At 42.4% G+C, this 26,657-nt stretch overlaps 1 non-coding gene across 1 annotated transcript; it reads left to right on the top strand.

The window, feature by feature from the left end:
* Window positions 1-3,826: 3,826 nt before the first annotated feature.
* On the top strand, window positions 3,827-3,899 carry TRNAF-GAA. Its single transcript has one exon. It is a non-coding gene; the product is annotated as a tRNA-Phe (tRNA).
* The last annotated feature ends 22,758 nt before the right edge of the window (window positions 3,900-26,657 follow it).

Genomic DNA, 26,657 nt, shown 5'->3' with positions numbered 1-26,657 from the left:
AGTCGTGTATACCAAAAGCCTTATCCTAAACACTTCGATGCAGTTTTGTACCCTCAAGGGTACAAGGTTCCTGATTTTGTTAAATTTAGTGGAGACGGCACGAAAACAACTTGGGAGCATGTGAGCCAGTATCTAGTAGTTGGGTGAAGCAGGTTCGATAGAAGCATTGAAAGTGCATTTATTTCCCTTGTCTTTAACTGGCATAACATTTTCATGGTTTGCTGCTTTACCACATGGCTCAATTCTCTTATGGTCGCAATTAGAGAAAAATTTTCATGATCACTTTTATAGCGGCAATAATGAGCTAAAGTTGTCACATATTATATCGGTTAGGCAGAAACATGATAAATCGGTCACCGATTACGTCAAGAGATTTAGAGATATAAAAAACCGATGTTATAGCTTAGTGATAACCGAGGGAGACTTGGTGGATCTTGTTCTTAATGGTATGAAAACTCACATTAAAGAGAGGCTAGAAAGTTGTGAGTTTTTGAGTATTAATCAAGTCTTACAAAAAGCTTTGGCACAATAGAGTCGAAGTAAAGAGGTCCATAGGTCTACAACTGATCATCCTAGAATGTATATGGTTGAACACAATGATGATAATTCGGATGATGAGGTTGATGTCTATACTACTGAATTTGTTTGGTCCTCAAAGGCCAACCCTATATGTGCAATGCTCTTAAGCCGATTCGCAAGAATCATGATGAGGAGATGAGGTTTACTTTTGATATATCAAAGTGCGATAAAATATTTGATGCTCTCTTACAATACAAGATGATTAGAATATCACACACCATACCGCTGTTTGAGGAGTTTAAACGGCATGCTTATTGCAAGTACGAAAATTCATTTTCTCATGCTACCAATGATTGCAATGTTTTTCGACGACAAATACAATCACCATTAATGATGGACCATTGAATTTTGCTAAGACGCAAGTTGATAAACAACCCTTCCCGATAAACACCATAGACTTGGAAGGGAAGAAAATGTTAATTCGGCCTAACATAGCAGAATCTGCTAATAAAGATAATGTCGTTATTAGTGAACCCAGGAATAGTAAGGAGGGCAACAAGGTCTTGGGAAGAAAGATTGTGCTTGATAAGCAACCCGATGGCAAGGAAGTATTGAAGATCACCATAAAAAATCCAGAACTCAGGGGGCAACCACCAGTAAAAGAAGATATTCATGTTAAATTTATCAAGCCCAAGAATTCAGAAGTTGGCAAGCGAGAAAAGAGTGAAGCTAAGCGCAAGCAAATCAAGCCAGCTTTTGATATGTTGCTATCCAAATATGCAAGTCAAGCGGCCGGTTCTAGCTCTAATCGGCCATCACATTCAAAGTGTTCAAGATCGCCTCTGAAGCAAGAGTTTCGATGCTATGCAAGGCCATATGGGTCATGGAAACTGACACCATGGAGTCACAAACCCCGTATGCGCCATATTACATGAGAGACTTCAATGGAGGATGGGGGCAGCCCCCAATGGCTCCTTATGTTTTTCATATGGGATGAGAGGCTTTATTATCCCACACAAGGCCGTTTTAGCTATGGTGCTAATCGGCCAACAAAAATTTCTCCAAACAAGGCCAATAAAAAAGTGTGGCGTATTAAGCCACCTAATGCAGAAATTTCAGAATGTGACAAGCAAAAGGAGATCAAAAAGCCGATTGTTGGTAATCTGGCTAACTCTAATGGTGATATTGTTATTGTTCAGCAGGGTTCCATGGTTAATGATCATGAGGCTAGCGCAAGCAAGGCCAAACCTAGGGAACCCAAATATACCGAACCTAAGTGGTGTCCTCCCGGTTTAACTAAGACCATGAAAAGGAGATTACAACGCATGAGGAACCACGAGAAGGTAGAGCGGAAAGAAGAGAAGCAAAGGGACAAATTGTTCAATGGAGTTCGGCCCATGGCACTCACTAAACAAGTGTGGAGGCCTAAACAAAAAGAAAATGCAGATGCTTGTACATTAGCTACAACAACACCTTCACCACCAAAAGAGGATGATGCGACCCCTATTACATCGTCTACACCACCTAAAACATCACCTTCAATTGAGGAAAGTTTAAGCCCAATATACACATTAGGAGATGAAGATGAGATGGTGGATTACGAATCTACGCCGGTTCGGGAAGGTATGGATATTAATATGGTGTATTGCTTACCTGCCAAGTTTTGTGCTATAGGTGAAGAAGGGGTTGTGGCCCAGCTGGATTTTGGTCCTAAGAATGCTATCTTCGAGAAGCCAAAAGAACTAGTGAAACACTTGAATCCATTGTACCTCAAAAGTCATATTAACGGATCGTCAGTTGCTAGGATGCTCATTGATGGTGGTGTTGTGGTAAATTTTATGCCCTATTCGGTCTTCAAGAAGGTGGGGTTAGATCATGATGCATTGATGAAGACCAATATGGTACTTAATGGATTTGAGGGTAAAGAAAAGACAGAGGTCAAATGTGTGATGTGCCTGGAACTCACTGTGGGAAGAAAAACTTTGGCCACCACATTCTTCATCGCCGAGGTGCAAGGTAACTATAGTGTTATATTAGGCCGCGATTGCTAACCAATGTGTGCCATCTACCATGCTTCAATTCTTAATACAGTGGGTCGATGATGAGGTAGAAGTCATTCACGCGGATAATTCAGCCTGTGTTGCTTTGGCCGATGCATCAGTGGACTAGAATCATCCTGATGTTACTTGCTTAACAGGGTGTGACCTCTCAGAGTTTGATTTCCTTAGTGCTATAAGGAACGGGTTCATTCCCATCCCTTTAAAGAAAATTGGTGGTAATGAGTTCCAAGGTATAATGTAAACAAGAAGTTAAAATCAATGGCTGATACATAATTACCGTATTGAGAAATATAAATGGCCAATTGATTGTTGACATCGTCCTTAGAACAAACACGGTGTAAATTATTTTTCGACATTCCAGCTTTCCTGAAAAACAGGGGGGCATGTGTTGACACCAGATTTTGGCATAGAATGAAATGCAATTAAGATGGTCTCAAATGGAGAATATGATCCAAAAAGAAAAAAGAAAGGTTTAACAAGCCATGAGAAAATAGAGTAAAGTAACCATATGTTCTGTTTGCATAACGTGTATACGCCACGCCATACAATTGAAATAGAAACATGGGACGATTCCAGAATTTTGAATAGATCCGTGCGGATGAGAGAAGTTGTTGTTGAGAAATATGAAATTGGAAAGGAAGTTAAACTCCCTATGGAACCTGTGATCGGTTGTACCCGTACTTCAGTGATACGAAAACTCGCTATTCACTCAGTTTCTGGTCAATAATAAGATTATGTAGGAGAGATGGCCGAGTGGTTCAAGGCGTAGCATTGGAACTTCTATGTAGGCTTTTGTTTACCGAAGGTTCGAATACCTCTCTTTCTATTTTTATTAATTCACCAACGTTATCGACCACAATGAAATTTCTAGTAAGAGGAAAATCCGTCGACTTTCTAAATCGTGAGGGTTCAAGTCAAGTCCCTCTATGCCCAATAAAAAGCCTATTTTACTTCCTAACTATTGTACCAACCTCTATTGTTCATTAATGGTTCAAACAAGATTCACTATCTTTCTTATTCTACTCTTTCACAAACGGATCCGAACTGACTTCTTTGGATCTTATCCCATTCATGCAAATGAACATATTATAGTACAGGCAAGTAATCTCTATTATTAAGTAACTCATTCACAACCCATATCATTATCCTGATATTTACTAAGTCCAATTTGAGAATATTTTTTCCTTTTTTAGTCCCTTTAATTGACATAGATACAAGTACTCTACTAGGATGATGCACAATAAATAGTCAGGATAGCTTAGTTGGTAGAGCAGAGGATTGAAAATCCTCGTGTCACCAGTTCAAATTTGGTTCCTGGCACAGAACGAACAATGAATTCCTTTTTGGTAAAGAAAAGGGGCACATATTTTTTATAGGGGAAAGCTTTTTTAAGGGGAAGAATCATCAACAAAAAATCCAGGAAAGAATAGCGAAGGAAAAAACGTGAAAAAACAAGTGTTTTCCCGGAACGGAATAGCGAAAATTCCATACGTTGATCACCAATGTTGCATGTCTTTCCTTAAGCTAGAGTACTTTGAGTTACAAGGCCTAATTTATTTGTCCTTTTAAAGCCTACTTATTCGTCTAGCTATTTCCAATTCTAATAAATAACCCGATCATATCATATCTTGGAAAACCCTAAGACTACCCAAGGCTGTACCCTACAGTGTTACCTATAGTCTATACTTGTGTATACATTGCCTTCTAGGGTGGCAAGCTAGAACCAAGTAGTCTATGTATCAATTCCAATTTAAGTCAATGATCCTCATTTTCTCCAACATTAAGAAGATTATTGGTAAGGTGATCAACCATCACGCAGGATTCTGGGTCGGAGTAGCACCTCTTTCCTGATATATATAGGTCGTTACTAGTGATTCGTTTGTGACCTATGGTGTTCAATTGCCCGTTTGTTCCCTCCCCTTCGGCACAGGTCAACCTACTTTGCCCGCTCAGGCACTCCAAAATGCTCTAACTAGACCGCCGACACCCATGATTTGTCCATCATTCGAAATGGCATTTCGTAAGGGCTCATAAGGTAGGAGGAATCAAAGATCCTCCATGCACTTTCGACTAGAGTTAGTTTTATTTTTCACTACTGTCTGAGTGGTGGCTAAACCCTAAAATTTTTCCTTGAAATGAAATAAAGATCTAACTTTATTCCAGTAGTGGTTTCCGCAAATGTAGATAATCTTGTTGATTAACACCCACTTTCCATACCCCACAATTCAGAGGCCATCACCTCTGGTCTTTTAGTAACATATCAGTAAACAAGGCTCTCCTCGTGTAGCTTTTGTTCTTGAGGAAGAAAATCACATTGATTACTTATAATGTCGGATGAAGCAAGTTACAACATTGGTTCTTTCGTGATTCATGTATATTGGAAATTTCTTTTTTTTAGGAAATGGGATGGCATTCAATTCTCACTTAGGGATTATATTCTTCCTTAACATTCATGAAAAGAAGGACTCTGGCTTTAATGCTAAGTTTAGTTCTGGGCTGAGCGTACTTACCTACTTAGACAATAGGGATACTTATAGATCTCTATGAGTGTAAGGCAAAGTGGGCAAGACTACTTCCACAACTACATTTTCGCTTAAGCAGGACCTGTGAGACCTCGAAGCAACCATCTACTAGTAGTTATAGATGCTATTTCTAATTGAATAGAATGGATGCTTCATAGCGGTTTTGCAACAGGTAGGGCAGCCGGGTGAACATAGGCAGTTGTTCCTATAGAACACAAGTCTTTCTCTAAAGCACGACCTTCTGATTGGACTACGTTTGGTCTCTATCCTTTTTATTCCAAAAATTGGTCCTCGATCAAAATGATCAGGTGTCTATGTCCATGCCTGAGGTTGGTAAACCCTATATCTATTGCGGGGTGGTTTGAGGAGGGCACAACTTGTAACCCATGACTTACTACTACGAAGATTATGTTAGAGAGCTTTTCACATATAGATAGGTCGGGATGAGGAAGCTCCATAGTCAACTAATAGATAGAAAATCCACCTTGTGAACCGTGTTTGTCTTAAAGTACCATCTGAGAAGGAATATACATGTTCCATTCCCTCTAGTGGCTATATTGATTGACATAGGTAGCTTTCGTAGTCAAAGCTCACAGGGCCAAATGCTCTATTGGAGTGGGCACGAACACACACAATCAAGGTTCGAAGAACTTCTACTTCACGCCTTGAGGATTCTATGACGCTCACTCAATGGTGTTGCGGCGATTGCAAGCAATCAATAAACGAGGAAGCCAAATTATGGATCCAGGAAGGCTGCATTAGAAGGAAGAGTAGGTGTTGCTATGCCGTTGGCTGTGACTGGGAAAGAGAGAGGGGAGCATAGCCCCTCTGATCCCGGTAAAGAGTTCCAACTAAGCTCTTCTCAAGTTCTTTCTTTCTCTTCCATTCTTATGTTTATATATTAAAGTGTAGTTTTCTTACTTAAATATAATAATATTAATCTAATATGCCCATTCGTGTTCCAAAAGTACCTTATCGGATTCCCAAAGATGAAGAAGCGACTTGGGTTGACTTATACAATGTTATGTATTGATAAAGGACACTTTTTTAGTTCACTGCCCTATACATAGAAAGAACTTTTCCACCGGTGTCAACATTCTATCTGGAATCAGTAGCGATAATTGTTGTATTGTGAGCCAGCCCCGTAAGGCACTACGCACCTCCAAATTCTATATGATTTTTCCAATCATTTCATTTATACGACCTGCAAATAAGATAAGATCTTGGCTCGCCCTACAAAAAATAAACTATATGCCCTATAAACTTGCTTGCTTCTTTGAATCTCAAGATAACATATAGAAAGTGTTTCTATGATGAGACCATTCTCGATCGATAAATGCGATAGGAGCCAATGTGTTTCACGGGCAGCCGGCCAATAGGGGAAGGTTGTGAAGATCGTCGTATGACTGCAGAAGAAAGTCAAAAATTGCTAGAAGCATTTTCTTTCCTATGGGGTAAAAAAGATTTGGAACTATTGAGTGGTGTAGGTATCCATCTTAGCAAATAGAGATACTGACGCCCACCAACCTACTACTTGTTTGTTTGTTGGGGAAAGAGGAGTGGGTATGAGGGCTTCTTTCACTTTTTTGTTTTAGGCTAGTTTACATCATTGCACTACAGAGAAGTTTGATGACTTCTCACCTTCATAACATACTTACCAAACCTTGTAAGGGATCGGTATTAAAAGGAGAAGGACGGGGTCGCTAGTCAGAAAAGCTATAACTATCAATTCGAATTCTGAATGAATCAAATCTCCCCAAGTAGGATTCGAACCTACGACTAGGCAGTTAACAGCCGACCGCTCTACCACTGAGCTACTGAGGAAGAACGGACTTAAGGAAGCTGACTCTCATTCTTTGGCCCAACCAACCATAGACCGAAAATCCAAAAAGTGTGTCACTTTTTCTCTTTCACATACACCGGGAGAAAGGGTGATGATAGCAATCCCCTTTGCCTCCCCGTCTGGGGCAGGACAAGGGGGGCGACGGTCAACCATCAACTCTCGATATGCATATTGATCAACTGTTCTCCGCGTCCTGCCAGTTCGCTAAGTAGACTCACTCTACCGAGAGGCAACTAAGGTTGGTTCCTGCCAATTCCCTTGCTGATCAACCTTTGAATTGGCAAGTATGAGAGAGGATGCTCTATGTCTATCCGAGTTTCAACTACTAAGTGAAGTTAAGTAGCACTTCAACTATTCTAAAAGTGAATAGATTTCGATCAAGCAAGCAGGAGAAGGTGGTCCTTTCATCTCTCTGTCTGCTCCATGATCTATAAAGGATCGTGAGTAGGTTTAATGCTAGAAAAAACGAGATCTACCTAATCATTTTGGTAACTGAAGTAGTGGGAGGTCACGAAGGAAGTAAGAGGGCATGTTAAGTTGATAATTTCGAACATTGTAGCATCCTTTTGACAGTTGGGCTTTGAGTTGAGAACTTTTAAGAACTCTTAATATGAAAATACACATTCTAAAATGACACATCGAGCGAGACCATTCTGTTTCATTGTGAATGAAAGACGTTTTCGACCAACGACATCTACTCATATCTAGCTTCGTGTCACTTTTGAACACTGCGGTCAGCAAGCAGCAAGCGGGGGAGAGTCAAGTCAAGTACAACACATGACTGACGGGGTGGGCGCGCCAAAGCAACCCGGGACCCCTCCGGAGTCACTACAAAAGCGCTGGCGCCTTCTTTTGAAGGTGAAAAACTATGCTAGCTAAGAAAAAGAAAAGGGATGCGCTAATGGCAAGGTGCAAGAAAAGGGCAGCTAGCTCGAAATCCGATAAATCGAATACCTCCTGGCTTCAGTTATGAGAGAGAACTCCAAGGTAGGATAAAGATTGAGCTAGATTCAGCCGCGTGGGGAATGAAACAACATTCATGGAATGAGTTGAGGCAAAACCTCCAGCTCTTTTTTTAGAGTCAGGGGCTTTGAAAGCGCTTTAAAAAGGGTTGTCTGCATTACCAGATTCACTATATCAAATTGTAGTAAAAACAAGGGGCCGCGTAGACTATTTTGAGGTGGTATGCTAAATCCATGGTCAACTGATGTAGCTAGTGTGACTAAAGCAGCAACTATTGGCTTAACTGGTTCTAAACTCTCCCACCCGATAAAGGAATTGAAAGACTACCCGGGCCATGTAGACTATTCCCTTCCAGGGACATTCTTTTCTAGAAAGAAAGTAGCAGATCCGAATGCAAATACACATGCAAATTGCGTCGACTACCTCGTCACTGTCCAAAATGGGGGGTACCGCTATTCATACATGGATGGACGAAGGACTCCACTGACAACATCAGTAGATGACGTTTCTTGCAGAATGCTATTAACGTCGGAAAAAAACACAGCTCTCAAACTCACCTTCCGGGTGATAGGTAGAAGCATTAGTACATAACAGAGCGGTATCTAACTAAAAAAGGAGGTGATTTTGTTTTTATAAACAGGATGGAGCATGGCTTCCTTTCTTCTCAGATACATTTCATTCATTCCATTTCACTATAGTTTACACCAGAACATATTGCTAATCCTGACAGATCTCGAAAAGGGTGGGGGCACTAGAACCAAATCTACATACACATCGAAACTTGCTATCTCAGCCAAGCTAGCACCTTCATCCCACCAATGCATTGTACAACTCTCCACCCCCTTTTCCTCCCTCATGAAATCCTAATTTCCCGCAATGAAATTTGATTTTGTTCATGTCGGCAGTTGGCAAAACGGCCCTGAGATACGAGACTGGTAAAATATGGGTGTCCAATTTGCATTTCCATGCTCCACCTTAGTGCCCTTATGAAGGTAGTGGGGAGTCCTTAGCCTTTGAACCAAACTCTAGGGAACGCTCAATTTCCTGACGTCTCAACTGCAATGGTGAACTCAGTGACATACACTGAAATGGATTGCATCTATTGTTCCAAACAAGGTTGATATTAGCATGAAAGCCCTTCCATGAAATTTCTTGCTTCGCTCTACAGGCGGAAGTGCCGGATAGTCAATGGTAACCAGAAGATCTATGGTTTTTGAGGGAAGGTAATTGGAAAAACGATTCATTCCCTTTCTTTCTTTCAGATATCTATTCAATAAAATGATGTGACATATCTATCCTATTCTTATACCGATCTAGCTTATAGCTGGGATTTCTAGAAAGATAAGCTGATGCAGCCCTCGCGGATGGACTGCCTAAACTAACATTCCTGAACAGAAGTAGCAGAGGTAGAAGATATGTAAATCGTACAATCAAGGGGAATGCACTATTGTTATGCTTGGGCTAGGTTAGCTAATCAAGGGAATATTCCTATCAGAAGAACAATCAAAAAATAAGGACATAGTCAGTTGGCACTTTTCACACAAGAACCGCTTTTCGTATTAAGCACGGGAGTCGTAAGGAAAGACCTCTACGTAGCTATCAGAATGAATTAATGAACAAAATAAATGAATTTCGGTGAAACCAAGGCGAATTTCTGAGCCAGCAGTGGGAAAAAGATGCCAAGTATTGAGATGCAACATTATGAATGGTGCGATCAGAAGTCTTACTATTTACTCAAAATTGACTCAAATGGTTGACTGAACTTCACAGAGGACTAAAGCTGGGAACTTAATGGTTTTGCCTTTCCACTTCCCAATTGACTCTCATAAAAGGCTAGGCTACCTCTTCACATTGCACTGATCCTGAATCATGTACTCTGTTCAGGGGATCAATAGTGGCCATTAAGCTTTTCCCTTTCTATATATTCTTGAGAATAAGTAAATACCATCCCATTTCCTATCAACATCTCTCTATCTCACAGTAAATATTGCTTTCAATCGATTAGGCACTCGGTTATTAAAGTATGGATATGCCATGTAATAAGGGAAAAGGCCTCAAGTTTTTTTAGCGCAAAAGAAAAGCCGATTCCAAATTTTCTATTTCCCGGCAAGTCTATGAGAGTCCTATTATGGATCCTCTGATCTTTAGCTTGAATGGTCATGTTTTTATATAATTAGGTCTTTCTTCTGAGCTCTTCTATGACCCTACGGAAAAAACAAATCTATCACTCTCAAAGAATGGTTAAAAGAATTCAAGCTAGGGGAGCCTACACTCTCCAAATACCTATACTACGCCCCCATTGATTGGAAACCCTCGGGGAAAATGATCCCATAAACAAAGCAATTATACAGTATGAAATAGCAAAAAACAGACTAATTCGATTATAAAAAATCGATAATAGATATTTTATTCTGCTTAAATTGTCCTGACAAGGAGAGATATTCAATATTTGAATCAGATTGGATTTCGTAGTATACCAATGTGAGCCAAACTATTACTATTTCATCTAACTTGAATAAACAAGGACTGAATTTGACTATGGATTCTGATAACTCGAGAAGTTTTTATTTGGTTATGATCCAAAAAGAAAAAATAAAGGTTTAACAAGCCATGCGAAAGTTTTTATTGTCGACATGAAAATCTTTGAAGTTTGGGTCATCGCCATTCGATCTCATCTCGAAGGCTGAAGTTGTGTTCGAAATACTGAGGTTTTGTATCCAAAGCACTGTTCGGCCAATTAATCCTCAAAGGATGCCTCAAATGAGAACACATTCTACATGAATTCTCTTCGTCTCATCGAAATGGTCGATTTTGCTATAAAAATCGTATCAACCCAAGATCGCATGTAGAAGTTACTGCCACCTAAGTGCTGCCCTGTCATGGGGCACAAGTGGCGTGCCCCATCAGACATGATGTCTGACGGGTAGAGCCAGTAACAGCTTATTTTGCGCGAGCGATTCGTTCCCGAAGATGGCCTTGAATCGAAAAACGTTCAACACAAAAGTTGTTCGTCTCGTCGAAGCGGTCAAATTTGTTTTTGGGCTCATCTTCATACAAGGTCGTTTGTCGCCTGTGGGACCTAAAAACTGAACTAATGTTCCAGACTTCCTAAATCTGAGTTTGATTAATTTTGAAAGATTTGGACGTGATTTGGAGTCCTTTTTTTGTATGGGAAGTCCATGCGCCTCTTATATACCTAAGGGGTGATGGACGATTGAACAACACATAATCGCAAAACCCATCTACTTTTTACCCTAGTTTTACATCTCTCCCTCATTCTTTCTCTCTCATTCTTCGTTCGTTCTTCGTGTTGAAGGGCAGCGATCCTCGAGGCTCTAGGGGCGGGCAAACCAAACTAGGGCATCCCATAGCCGCCGAGCATCCAGACGGGGTCCCTCCCGGGCGCGTGGGTTTCGGGTCCTGAAAGGACCCGCCGGATTGCTTGCGTACCGCACTTTCGGACGGGTCTCCTTCGACGTGAGTTGCGGTGCATCACCCTCGGCATTGGAGGTACATCGTGACATGTTCGTGTGCGAACAGGGTTGGTCAGGAGCGGGCGTGGCAACGGTCCCGACGCCTGCAAACAAGAGATGTTGTACATAAATATTGTTGCGTATATAATTAATAACATAAATAATGTGCCAGTTGGACAAGTATGATTGGAGATGGAGATGGAAATTTACGTAAACATGGATATACATGTCTATGCCTATGTGTGTGTGCGTGATGACTCTCACGACTACTCGTACACACCATCGATGTCTTGTTCTCTATACACACACAAACTTAGTACCGCCTCATTTTGTTCCTATGATAGGAATATCATAGGAGTGGGGGATAGTATGAAGTGAGATAAATGGAGTACGACATACAAGAAGAAATGTATACGCACTCACTCTGCCTCCGAGATACCCGCGAGTACATGATGAAGTGCATTTGTACACGAAGAGGCAACTTACGCACGTAATAATTTGACCCTTTAATTTGTTCACTTAATAATGGATGGTCGGGGACCACACGTGAGCGATAGAGACTGCAACCTGGAAGCGGGGGCGTGTTTTTGATCGAGTATTCTTTCTTGGTACGTCAAAAAAAATTGTTCGGCAGTTTTCGATTCTTTTTTCCAGGAACACGCATATTCTATTTAAAACCACTGTTATGGAGAGATTTTTTTACTCCATTGTATAAATAGCCTCTTGTTTGACAGGGTTTCTCACGTCGCGTGCTCTCACCCTCTCCATATCTAAAAAATATGACGGTGTCCACTCTATCTCTCTCCTCACCGGTGGTCACAGATCTGGCTGAATCTCGTCCGCTGCGGGAGATGAGGAGGTGCAGCATTGACGTTGTCGCCGTCGGCGATGGAGGAAGCCGATGCGCACCGTCCTCTCTAAGCCGGCACTGGTGCGGACGAAGGTCCTCCGCGCCCTTGTTCCCTGCCGTCGTGTGGGAAGATCCCGCCTGCCCGCCTAAGCGACATATCGCCCACCTGAGGTTTAACTTGTTTTGGATTTCATGCTTCATTGTACTGGTCCAGCTCCCAGGTCGCTGCATGCGGGTTTTCTTCTATGCCACTACTCCCCAGCTCCCCATGTACAGTAGCTAGGGTTTGTCGGCTGGTCCAACATCACCTACTTTTTACTATTATAAAGGAAAGGCCACTCGAAAAGTTGTCCTGGTTTATGCCTCGGTGGAGGTATACATGTTTTTTCGACAAAAAGTACATGGTGGTTGTGCAATCATTGTCCATGCTCCTATTGCTGCTGCTAACCTAATACTATCACTGGTTAAATGAAGCAATGCCCATGGTAAAGTGACGTCCCTTTTAAGTAATGCTGATGTCAATCCAGAGGCGTCGATAAATGCTTATGTCCTGCTTTTTTCTGGAGTATCCTGGTTTAGTTCCCATCAAGATAATCATGATGCTTCTGTTTGTTGGTGTACTTTTCATTAATTCTTATTGACAATTGAGATGTCACTATTAATATTGTACCACTACCAAAACAAAGTAACAACACCATATCCCTTTTTTATATTTTTGCAAACAGCGACACGTATCTCCATACCCGGACATGTCTTCCTCAATTTTAGTGGAACTACACAAAATTGGATGGCCATTGTTGTTCCGCCTCACTGTCCTCTTCCACGTGGTTCTTCCTTCCTCGAGCTTGATTACTGAGAAGAAACATACCACAGTGAGGATTTGTCAAACTTCATTGGTGCCTCACCCAAACTTGATGCCAAATGGATGGTGCATCACCGCAATGACCTGTCGATGCTCATGGTTGCGTCTCATGGTTGCATCGGCTGGTGAAGCTGATCGATTTTCGACGAAAACCAAGCTGTCTTCCATCAGTGCTCTTTGCTTGTTACCCACAAAGATGATATCCTTCATCCGTCCACCTTGGTTGCGTTGGAGACGCAGTCGTCATTCACGTTGGTGCAATTTTATCACACAATTGGCTATGAACCAAATGTTTCCTCGAAGAAGGATCGACATTGGTACTAAGAGCATAAGTTTTGTATTGATTTCTAAGCCTTCTCACAACTTTGTCTTCAGCTCCCCTGTAATTTTATTTTCCAGCTATTAACTAAATATGTGGTCAGACTTTGATTAAAAAATGGCGTCGACTAAAAAAACAGATGGACGTAGTAGCCCTCTGTTTTTATTTACTCTGCATACTACATTTGACTGAAGTCAAACTTTGTAAGGTTTGACCAAGTTTAGGACGAACACAACAAACCATAATTATTGAGAGAGGGAAAACTGTACATACACTCAAACCTTTCTGATAATTGAATTAAAATTCTTTATTTGTACACACTCTCACACCTTTCCGATAATTTGGCGCGTGTGTGGTTTTTCACTTAACGGAGGGTAGTGTACCGCACGTGAAGGACAAGAAGTGCGACCAGGACGCGTGGATCGTTAGTTGATTGTAAGTAGTTTTCCTCACTGGTATGTTAAATAAAGAGTTCCGTTTCATACTTACACAATTTAAAATGATTGTTATGGAGAGGAAACGAAAACCACTCCACTATATATTAGTAGTATACACGAGTACTATATAAGCTGGACTCGTCGCTTGTTCGCTAGGGTTTGCACTATCCACATTCTCGCCGCACTACATATATATACACGCTGAAGGCTCACTGTTCCTTTGCTAGGGTTTGCTACATTCATAGTCTCTCACCCTCTTCACCAGATCTAGACAAGACTGCGTTGGCCTCTGTCTCTCTGTCTCCCCTCATAGCTGGCGAAGGAGTCGTCCAGATCCCGTCGCACCAAGAAGGGGAGGAGGTGGCACGTTCACTCTGTTGCCTTCGGCGAGGGAGGCAATCCACTGCCGGTTGCGCTGTTCTCTTTCACCTAGCGCCTATGCGGGAGGGCCACCAAACCCTTCTTCCTCGCTGCCATATGTAGTGTGGGCAGATCCGGCCTCCCGCCGCACGCCTAGCCACATCCCGACGACCCTAAGGTATCACTTTCTTTGAAACCGGCATTGATCTAGATGCCTGTGGAACTTTTTCAATTCTGTAGTCGAATCTAGGTCTTGGTTCAAAGAGGAAAGAAGGGTGGGTGGGGTGGAGCGTGAGTCTAGGACGTGGTTCAATGAGGAAAGGAGGGAGGGAAAGTAGTATAGACTGGCTATCCAGCCGCTTTGTTGGTTGAAAAGGGAAAAAGGGGGTAACCCGGTACACACATCTGTAAGGAACTGATCTCTTTGTTGAAAGAGGAAATAAACTGCGGGGTCGGGTAGTTTGTGCAGGACTGGATTTGCTACCCTCACATAGGAAAAAGCTTCAAACAGAACAAATATGGGACCAATGCAGATATGTTGCTTGGCAACATACTCTGCATCACCCATTTATACGTGTGGACGCACATGGTGCTGGCATGTCCCATGTCCCATACAACTATTTTGCTGATGTTAATCTAAGAATGCCGCTAGAAAATTGAAGCAATGCCATTGTTAAAAGTAAATTACATTTTTAACGAATGTTGTTTTAAGAGAATGTCTCTGTTAATATGAATCAATGCAGCCATTTTAGAAATGCTACTGTCCTACTTTGTTTTTCATCAAGATAAGTTAGATGCTTCTTTTTGTCGCCGTATGTTTCATCCTCCTTTATTGGCCAGTAATTGTTTCCTTTTTTGCCTTTGCTAAAACATGGATATATATTCAACTTGTTGCTATAGCGAACTTAAATGTCACACCGACAACTTTGCTTGATTGGATTTCCTATTCGTGTTGGTAGATTCGTATTTTATCTTGTCCGCCTCATGGAAGGTTAGTACAGGCCTTCATCCACATGATTGTGCAGTGTGCTTTGAGATGTTGTGCTACTTGTATTGGTACTGTTTTAAATAAATGTTTAATTGAAGCTATTGTGTTGTTGTCTTTTCCCATTAAGTAGTGAACAAAAATGGGGCCAACCCAGAATGATGCTTGTTGCTTTGTTACAACAAACTCTTAATCAACCCTTTATAAGTAGATGGAAGCACATGGTTGATACGTCTCCAACGTATCTATAATTTTTTATTGTTCGGTGCTATTATATTATCTGTTTTGGATGTTTAATGGGCTTTACTATGCACTTTTATATTATTATTTTTTGGGCTAACCTATTAACCGAAATCCCAGTGCAAATTGTTGTTTTTTTTGCCTATTTCAGTGTTTCGCAGAAAAGGAATATCAAACGGAATCCAAACGGAATAAAACCTTCGCGAGGATCATTTTTGGAACAAACGTGATCCAGGAGACTTGGAGTGGACGTCAAGAAAGCAGCGAGGTAGCCACGACCCAGGAGGGCGCGCCCAGGAGGGCCAGGCGCACCCCCACCCTTGTGGGCCCCTCGCGGCTCCACCAACCTACTTCTTTCGCCTATATATACTCTTATACCCTGAAACCTTCGGGGAGAGCCATGAAACACCTTTTCCACGACCGCAACCTTCTATACCCGTGAGATCCCATCTGGGGACCTTTTTCTGCGATCTGCCAGAGGGGGATTCGATCACGGAGGGCTTCTACATCAACACCATAGCCTCTCCGATGATGTCTGAGTAGTTTACCACAGACCTTCGGGTCCATAGTTATTAGCTAGATGGCTTCTTCTCTCTCTTTGGTTCTCAATACAAAGTTCTCCTCGATGTTCTTGGAGATCTATTCATTGTAATACTTTTTGCGGTGTGTTTGCCGAGATCTGATGAATTGTGGGTTTATGATCAAGTTTATCTATGAACAATATTTGATTCTTCACTGAATTCTTGTATGCAAGATTTGATATCTTTGCAAGTCTCTTCAAATTATCAGTTTGGTTTGGCCTACTAGATTGATCTTTCTTGTAATGGGAGAAGTGCTTAGCTGTGGGTTCAATCTTGCAGTGCTCAATCCCAGTGACAGAAAGTGAAACAACACGTATTGTATTGTTGCCTTCGAGGATAAAAAGATGGGGTTTATACCACATTGCTTGAGTTTATCCCTCTACATCATTTCATCTTGCCTAATGCATTACTATGTTCTTATGAACTTAATACTCTAGATGCATGCTGAATAGCGGTTGATGTGTGGAGTAATAGTAGTAGATGCAAAATCGTTTCGGTCTACCTGACACGGACGCGATGCCTATGTTTATGATCATGCTTAGATATTCTCATAACTATGCGCTTTTCTATCAATTGCTCGGCAGTAATTTGTTCACCCACCGTAATTCATGCTATCCTGAGAGAAGCCACTAGTGAAACATATGCCCCCAGGTCTACTTTACCTCATATAAGTTTCCAATCTACAATTCTAGTTTACTATTTATTTTTCAGTCTATACCATAAAAATACCAAAAATATTTATCTTATTATCTTTAGCAGATCTCGCTTTTGCAAGTGGCCATGAAGGGATTGACAACCCCTTTATCGCGTTGGTTGCAAGGTTCCTATTTGTTTGTGCAGGTACTAGGCGATTTGCGTTCCTACTGGACTGATACCTTGGTTCTCAAAAACCGAGGGAAATACTTACGCTACTTTGTTGCATCACCCTTTCCTCTTCAAGGGAAAACCAACACATGCACAAGAGGTAGCAAGAAGGATTTCCGGCACCGTTGCCGGGGAGATCTGCGCTCAAGTCAAGATATACCAAGTACCCATCACAAACTCTTATCCCTCGCATTACATTATTTGTCATTCGCCTCTCGTTTTCCTCTCCCCCACTTCACCTTTTCCCATTTCTTTCGCCCTTCTTCCGTTCGATCTTGTGTTACCATGTGCCTTCTTTTTGCTTGCATCTTTGCTTGCTAAAAGTTTATGGATCCTTAGCCTCTTGCTAATCTTTTTAAAACATCCAATTATGATGAACCAATTTCTAGCGAGTTTTGTGCACTAGATTATCTTTATGAGGTTTTTCTTGAAATTCGTGAATCTGAAAATTGTGATGAAGTGTTAAAAGAAGAAACTTATGAAGTGATTCATGATAGCTCCTTGAATGAAAAGCATGGTTGGAATGGTATTATTATAAATTCTATTAATGTCAATTGTGCTAATAATATGCAAAACCCTAAGCTTGGGGATGCTAATTTTTCTATGTCTACTACTTGTTGCAATGATCATGATTGGGGTGATTTTTCTTATGATCTTGAAAATTTATTTAAGCCCCATGATGAATATGAGATTGACAATAATGTTTGCAATAATACTAGAAGTGGTTTTGGAAGAGTGTCAAATTTAGACCCCACATATTTGGATAATGTTCGATCTTATGAAGTTTTTGATAAAAGTGGGTTCGGAGAGGTCATGACTTTACTTTATGATAATCCCACTATTTTGGAAGAGTGTCAACTTTACATACATGTGGATCATGAACATAAAATTTTGTGTGATGGCTATATTGTTGAATTTTATTATGATCCTACATGTAGTTATTATGAGAGAGGAAAATATGGTTGTAGAAATTTTTCATGTTACTAAATTACCTCTCGTTACGTTGAGATTGCTATTGTTTCTGTCTTCTTCCTTGCACATGCTAGCTTTTGCTTGTGTTCATAATTTGTTTGCTTATATAATGACTATGCATAGTAAGTATGTTAGACTTAGATGTGTTTTTCATATGTTTTATGATGCTCTCTTTGTGCTTCAATTCTTGTGTTTCGTGTGAACATCATTGAAATCTCAATGCCTAGCTAGGGGCGTTAAACGATAGCGCTTGTTGGGAGGCAAACCAATTTTATTTTTGTTTCTTGCATTTTGTTCCTGTTTAGTAATAAATAAATCATCTATCTACTACTATGATTGTGTTTTTTTGTGTTTTAATTAGTGTTTGTGCCAAGTAAAGCCTTTAGGATCTTCTTGGATGATAGTTGTTTGAACTTGCTGAAAAAAGAGAAAATATGTGCTCACAAGAATAATTTCCGTTTTTAACCACAGAGTGATAAAATACTGATTCCAGCTGCAGTAGATCAATTTATAAATTATATAGGATGTCCTAATTTCTCAGAATTTTTGGAGTTACAGAAGTATTCGAAACCTTCAGATTACTACAGACTGTTCTGTTTTTGACAGATTCTGTTTTTCGTGTGTTGTTTGCTTATTTTGATGAATCTATGGCCAGTATCGGGGGGTATGAACCATAAAGAAGTTGGAATATAGTAGGTTTAACACCAATATAAATAAATAATGAGTTCATTACAGTACCTTAAAGTGGTGATTTGTCTTTCTTATACTAACGGAGCTCATGAGATTTTATGTTGAGTTTTGTGTTGTGAAGTTTTCAAGTTTTGGGTAAAGATTTGATGGATTTTGGAATTAGGAGTGGCAAGAGCCTAAGCTTGCGGATGCCCAAGGCACCCCAAGGTAAAATCCAAGGACAACCAAAAGCCTAAGCTTGGGGATGCCCCGAAAGGCATCCCCTCTTTCGTCTTCGTCCATCGGTAGCTTTACTTGAGGCTATATTTTTATTCACCACATGATATGTGTTTTGCTTGGAGCGTCTTGTATGATTTGAGTTTTTGCTTTTTAGTTTACCCCAATCATCCTTGCTGTACACACCTTTTTGAGAGACACACATGAATCGGAATTTATTAGAATACTCTTTGTTCTTCACTTATATCTTTTGAGCTAGATAATTTTGCTCTATCGCTTCACTTATATCTTTTAGAGCACGGTGGTGGTTTTATTTTATAGAAATTATTGATCTCTCATGCTTCACTTATATTATTTTGAGAGTCCTTTAGAACAGCATGGTAATTTTCTTTGACTATAAATTTAGTCCTAATATGATAGGCATCCAAGATGGGTATAATAAAAACTTCCATATAGAGTGCATTGAATACTATGAGAAGTTTGATACTTGATGATTGTTTTGAGATATGAAGATTGTAACATTAGAGTCATTCTAGTTGAGTAGTTGTGAATTTTAGAAATACTTGTGTTAGAGTTCAAGTCCCGTAGCATGCACATATGGTGAATGTTGTGTGACAAATTTGAAGCATGAGGTGTTTCTTTGACTGTCCTCCTTATGAGTGGTGGTCAGGGACGAGCGATGGTCTTTTCCTACCAATCTACCCCCTAGGAGCATGCACGTAATTCTTGGTTTTTGATGACTTGTAAATTTTTGCAATAAGTATGTGAGTTCTTTATGACTAATGTTGAGGCCATGGATTATATGCACTCTCACCTTCCCACCATTGCTAGCCTCTTCGGTACCAAGCATTCCCCTTTCTCACCTTGAGAGTTGGTGCAAACTTCGCCGGTGCATCCAACCCCTGTGATATGATACGCTCTATCACACATAAACCTCCTTATATCTTCCTCAAAACAGCCACCATACCTAACTATTATGGCATTTCCATAGCCATTCTGAGATATATTGTCATGCAACTTTCCACTGTTCCTTTTATTATGACACGCTTCATCATTGTCATATTGCCTTGCATGATCATGTAGTTGACATCGTATTTGTGGCAAAGCCACCATGCATAATTTCATACATGTCACTCTTGATTCATTGCCCATCCCGGTACACCGTCGGAGGCATTCATATAGAGTCATTCTTTGTTCTAGTATCGAGTTGTAATCTTTAAATTGTAAATAAATAGAAGTGTGATGATCATCATTAATAGAGCATTGTCCCCAAAAAAGGCCAAATAAAAAAAAGGAAAGGCCAAATAAAAAGGAAAAAGGGGCAATGCTACTATCCTTTTTCCACACTTGTGCTTCAAAGTAGCACCATGATCTTCATGATAGAGAGTCTCTTATATTGTCACTTTCATGTACTAGTGGGAATTTTCATAATAGAACTTGGCTTGTATATTCCAATAATGGGCTTCCTCAAATGATCTAGGTCTTTGTGAGCACGCAAGTTGGATGCACACCTACTTAGTTTCTTTTGTTGAGCCTTCATACATTTATAGCTCTAGTGCATCCGTTGCATGGCAATCCCTACTCCTCGCATTGACATCAATTGATGGGCATCTCCATAGCCCGTTGATTAGCCGCGTCAATGTGAGACTTTCTCCTTTTTTGTCTTGTCCACACAACCACCGTCATTATATTCTATTCCACCCATTATGCTAGGTCCATGGCTCACGCTCATGTATTGCATGAAAGTTGAAAAAAGTTTGAGATTAATAAATTATGAAACAATTGCTTGGCTAGTCATCGGGGTTGTGCATGATGAGACCATTCTTGTGTGATGAAAATGAAGCATAGCCAAGCTATATGATTTTTGTAGGGTTAAGCTTTCTTTGGCCATGTTATTTTGAGAAGACATAATTTCTTAGTTAGTATGCTTGAAGTATTATTATTTTTATGTCAATATTAAACTTTTGTATTGAATCTTATGGATCTGAATATTCTTGCCACAATAAAGAGGATTACATAGATAAATATGTTAGGTAGCATTCCACATCAAAAATTCTGTTTTTATCATTTACCTACTCGAGGACATGCAGGAATTAAGCTTGGGGATGCTTGATACGTCTCCAACATATCTATAATTTTTGATTGTTCCGTGCTATTATATTATCAACTTTAGATGTTTTATATGCATTTATATGCTATTTTATATGATTTTTGGGACTAACCAATTAACCTAGAGCCCAGTGCCAGTTTCTATTTTTTCCTTGTTTTTGAGTATCGCAAAAAAGGAAGACCAAACGAGTCCAATTGACCTGAAATTTCACGGAGATCATTTTTGGACCAGAAGAAGCCCACAGAGTACTGGAGATGGGCCAGAAGAGTCCCAAGGCCACCACGAGGGTGGGGGGCGCACCCTACCCCCCTGGGCGCACCCCCTACCTCGTGGCCGCCTAGGAGACCCTTTGACTTGTCCCCGATGCCAACACCTCTTATATATACAGAAACCTCAAGAAAATAACCTAGATCGGGAGTTCCACCGCCTCTATAGCTACCGAAAACCAATCTAGACCCATTCTAGCACCCTGCCGGAGGGGGGATCCCTCTTCGGTGGCCATCTTCATCATCCCGACGCTCTCCATGACAAGGAGGGAGTAGTTCACCCTCGGGGCTGAGGGTATGTATCAGTAGCTATGTGTTTGATCTCTCTCTCTCTCTCGTGTTCTTGATTTGGCACAATCTTGATCTATCGCGAGCTTTGCTATTATAATTGGATCTTATGTTGTTTCTCCCCCTCTACTCTCTTGTAACGGATTGAGTCTTTAAGGATTTGAGAACACTTGATGTATGTCTTGCATGTGCTTATCTGTGGTGACAATGGGATATCACATGATCCACTTGATGTATGTTTTGTGATCAACTTGCGAGTTCCTTGACTTCGTGAACTTATGCATAGGGGTTGGCACACATTTTCGTCTTGACTCTCCGGTAGAAACTTTGGGGCACTCTTTGAAGTTCTTTGTGTTGGTTGAAATAGATGGATATGAGATTGTCTGATGCATATCGTATAATCATACCCACGGATACTTGAGGTGACATTGGAGTATCTAGGTGACATTATGGTTTTGGTTGATTTGTGTCTTAAGGTGTTATTCTAGTACAAACTCTTGAATAGATCGATCAGAAAGAATAACTTTGAGGTGGTTTCATACCCTACAATAATCTCTTTGTTTGTTCTCCGCTATTAGTGACTTTGGATTGATTCTTTGTTGCATGTTGAGGGATAGTTATATGATACAACTATGTTATTATTGTTGAGAGAACTTGCACTAGTGAAAGTATGAACCCTAGGCCTTGTTTCCTAGCATTGCAATACCATTTGTGCTCACTTTTACCACTTGCTAGCTTGCTGTTTTTCTATTTTCAGATTATAAAAACCTATATCTACCATCCATATTGCACTTGTATCACCATCTCTTCATCGAACTAGTGCACATATATAATTTACCATTGTATTGGGTGTGTTGGGGACAAAAGAGACTCTTTGTTATTTGGTTGCAAGGTTGTTTGAGAGAGACCATCTTCATCCCACGCCTCCCACGGATTGATAAACCTTAGGTCATCCACTTGAGGGAAATTTGCTACTGTCCTACAAACCTCTGCACTTGGAGGCCCAACAACGTCTACAAGAAGAAGGTTGTGTAGTAGACATCAGCCCGCCCAGGACGAAAAGCCCATTTTTTGTCATGATTTTTTGTCATAGAAGTAGGAGCCCACCACATCTATGATGATACCGGGTTCTGTCACAATTATCTTCATAGAAGTGTTGTAAGCATGACAAAAAAAATTTCATTCAGCCCAAAATTTCACGTTGTGTCTTTTTTTGTAGTGTCTTCATCAAGGGTTGGCGTCCATTCTGCAATAAACTCTGCCAATGCCCTGCTCTAAATTGTTTATGTGGTTTCAAATTTCAAGCCAGAGCTGGATAACTCCAATGCCCACTACACTATTCTTCCGGTAGCCTTAGGGTTTCAGAGTATCCTTTGCAAAGGAAAGCGGGTGACAACCGTGATCTCATGGGCTTGGAAGCAATGGTGCAGTTTCCTTGAGGCCATGACAAGGCCGAAAATCAACTTTTGCACACCAAAGTACCTGGATCTAGCCCCTTGCAATAGGGAGCTACCGAAGTACATTGGGCGCTCCACCACTTTCTTCCTTGTCGCGTCCTTGGCGTTGTCTCCGCTGCCGTGCTCTTCTTTGCCTTGATCCATATTTGACCTTGTCGGTTTGTGCTCACTATCTCCCCCGGAAGGACACATGCTGAGGCTGCTGCTTCCTCCACTTCCCGTTGCGCCACTAGTGCTGCACTAACCACTTGATTAGTTGCCGCCAGGTATAGCAGCAATGGCTCTTATGGTTTGGGAGCAACCAAAGTGGGCACAAAGGACAAGTAGGTCTTCAAATCTTAAAGTGTTGTATCTTCTTCCGTAGTCCACTTCATGGGTCCTGCCTTCGTCAAGATCTTGAAGAATGCCAAGGAGCGCTTGGCAGACTTGGAGATGAATCTGCTAAGCGTGGCAACGCACCCTGTCAAATGCCTCACATCCTTAACTGTCTTAGGTGCCTGAATCTGCTCGATAGACTTGATCTTATCGGGGTTGGTCTCTATCCTGGAATGGGACACAAAGAAACCAAGTAGCTTGCCGGAGGGACCGCCAAACACACACTTCTCCAGGTTCAGCTTCAAGTTGATCTTGCGCAGATTAGCAAACGTTTATTATAAATCTTGGATGAGGGTCGATCTTTCCTTGGTCTTGACCACAATACATCCATGTAAGCTTCAATGTTCCTATGCAACTATGGTTCAAAAAAAATCTGGAATGCTCTTCCAAAAGTGGACCCGGCACTCTTCAACCTGAAAGGCATGCGCGTGAAGCAGTATGTGCCACACAGGGTGATGAATGAGGTCTTCTCTTCGTCTTCCTTGGACATGAAAATCTGATGATATCCAGAGTACGCATCCAGAAAGGAGAGCAAATGACATCCTGAAGTGGAATCCACAATCTGGTCGATGCGCGACAAGGGAAATGGGTCCTTCGGGCAGGCCTTGTTAACATCTATGAATCTATAAAAAGCCTGCATTTTCCGTTAACCTTGCGTACGACCACTGGGTTTGCTAACCATGTTGGATGTAGTACTTGTCTGACCAAACCAGCTGCCTCAAGTTTCTTGATTTCCTCTACAATGAATTGCTGCCGCTTCAAGGCTTGCTTTTGGACCTTCTACTTGATGGGCTGGGCATGTGGGTAGACAGAAAGGTGGTGCTCGATTACCTCCCTGGGAACACCAGGGATATCTGATGTTTGCCAAGCAAACACATCGATATTCGCCCGCAGGAAGGCAACGAGCGTGTTTTCCTATATGTCATCAAGGGTGGCATCGGTACTAAAGGTACCATCAGCGCCAGCCAGCCCTGCCGGGACCTTTTTCACATGAGGTGTAGTAGCCTTGGATTTCTTGCTATTGGAACTGTCTAGCAAGTCATCAACAGGTGCATCATACTCCGAAGAGGTACGCTTCCCGGATTCCTTGCTGGTGTCCATGCTAGCCTTCTTCTTTCCTCTGCTTTCCTTGACAGGAACTGTGGCTTCTGCGGCCTCTGCCGCGACTGTGTCCTGGTACATCTTATCTGCGCAAATAACTGTGCCCTTCTCGTCTGACGGAATGGAAATGACACCCCACCGACCCTGGCATCTTCAAGGTGTTGTAGGCATAGTGGGATGCCGCCATGAATTTTCCAGAGCTGGGCGTCCAAGGATTTCGTTGTATGGCAGGGGGAGGTCGACCACATCAAACACAACCTTCTTAGTCTGGTAGTTCAAATCTCCTCTGAATATCACTGGCAACGTGATCTTTCCCTTAGGATGAATCCTACCGGGGTTGATTCCTTGAAACATGCCCATGACTTTGAGTTCTTCCTCTGCTATCTGGAGTTTGCTGATGACCTTTGGGGAAATCATATTCAACCTGGCCCCGCCGTCAACCAACATCTTTATGACTTTGAGGTTGCGGATCGTTGGTGAGATCAACAACAGCAAGCACTCTACCATGGTGGTGCGGTCAGGATGGTCCTCTTCGTCAAAAATGATGGGTGTGCGTGACCACTTGAGCGGCTTCCGAGATTCTGCCGCTGGTTCCATGACATTGACCTCGCGCACCCACCGTTTGAGTTGGCGGTGAGAGGAGTGCAGAAATGCACCCCCGTCAATGCATAGGGCGTCAGTGGCTTTCTGGAATTCTTGCTCATTGGTTTCCTCTTCATCCCCTCCATCACTTTCATCATTCCAGTCCTCCTTCTCTCGACCCCTGGTGGGTTTTCCTTGGTTCCGAGGAGCCTTTCCGGGGAGATTTGCTTCACCGCCTCGGCCCTTCTCGCCAGCGCTATTCTGACCTTTTTTCTTATCACGCTTCTCATACTCAGCCCTCTACTTCTTGACGAGCTGTTCAACCTGATGACATTCCTGGAGATGGTGGCCCTTGGTCCGATGGATCTTGCAATACGGCCCATCACCTTTCCGAGCCTTCTCGGCAGCCACAGCCTCCCAGCAATCAGCGCACGTGGCAGCCTCCTTGCCGGGGGCTTCGGCCTTAGCCTTCTTGCCGGTAGGAGGCGTGCCTGATCCCTCAACGGTCAACACGCCTTATCCTTGTGCTTCTTATTCTTCTTCTTTTGACTCGTGGCCTCGTCATCATCCTATGAGTCGATGTCGACGCCATCTTCTTCTCCAAGGAGTTCCCCTCCTCCTCCACCCGAGCACACTTGTCCACTAGGGTGTAAAGCTCCTTTACAGTCTTGGGCAACCGAATGTTCATCTTGGAACGTATCCGACGGTTCCGCATGTTGGACTAGAATGTAACTATCACAGCTGCTGGGTGAATATCTAGAATATTCCTGTGGACTCGACTAAACCTCTGCCTGTATTTCCTCAGAGTCTCTCCTTCCTTCTACAGGATGAGCTGCAAATTGCTGGGCCGCCCTGGTTCTTGGTGGCCACCCGTGAAGACGCCAACGAACTCATGGCACAAGTCATCCCAGGTCGAGATGGAGTTCTCTGGCAAATGCATCAGGCAAGACCTCACGTTTGGCCTGAGCGCCCAAGGGAAGTAGTTGGCAAAAACCTTCTCATCTCTTGCCTTGCGGCTTGAACAACAATGGTGTAGATGCTCAAGAACTCTGTCGGGTTCAGTCTTCCATCATTTTTCTCCGGTATCTCTGGCTTGAACATGCGAGCGGACGGCCAACAGACTTGCCGCAGCTCACGGGTGAAGGCAGGGCACCTAGCGTCGAAAGGCAAGTACCCGCCTCTGCCGAGCGCAGGCTCGTCGACATTGGGGCCATCGCGCCCATTGGACTGGTGGTGGCTGTCGCAGTGTCGCTCGATCGTGACGTGCTCGGCCCCCATCTGCTTGTCCTCCGGAGCTTGCCATCAGCCTTGACGCGCTCGAGGATCGGACAAAGCCATCGATACGTCATCAAATTCTTGGTCGCGTCGCCCTTGCACTGGTTGCCGCGGTGGGAATTGCACCGAGGGGGTGGCCCCTTCCGCACGGCCAGCAGCATGTGCCGTTGTCGTCGTCTTGGGAGGCCGTGGCGGGCCATCTTGTTGTGAACCTCCAGCCTCGGCAAAGCCAATCTGACTCTGGATGGTGGCTCTCCACTCGTCCATCTGATCAGCTGTCGGCAGAAACCACAGCAGCAGCTGGGCCCGCGCCATGGCCTCCGAAGCGGTGCTTGGCATTGGTGATGATGATGTAGACCGCAACATTGCCCGGCTCCTGACAGTGCAGGCGGTGGCTGCGCCGGGCTCTCACTGTCGGGAACCAGTCACTGGGATGGCGTGGTGATG

The sequence above is a fragment of the Triticum urartu genome, chromosome 2 (assembly GCF_003073215.2).
Source record: "Triticum urartu cultivar G1812 chromosome 2, Tu2.1, whole genome shotgun sequence".
In the NCBI taxonomy this organism is placed as follows: domain Eukaryota; kingdom Viridiplantae; phylum Streptophyta; class Magnoliopsida; order Poales; family Poaceae; genus Triticum; species Triticum urartu.
Note: the sequence above shows the minus strand (reverse complement) of the source record. Positions and strands in the feature narration are given on the sequence as shown.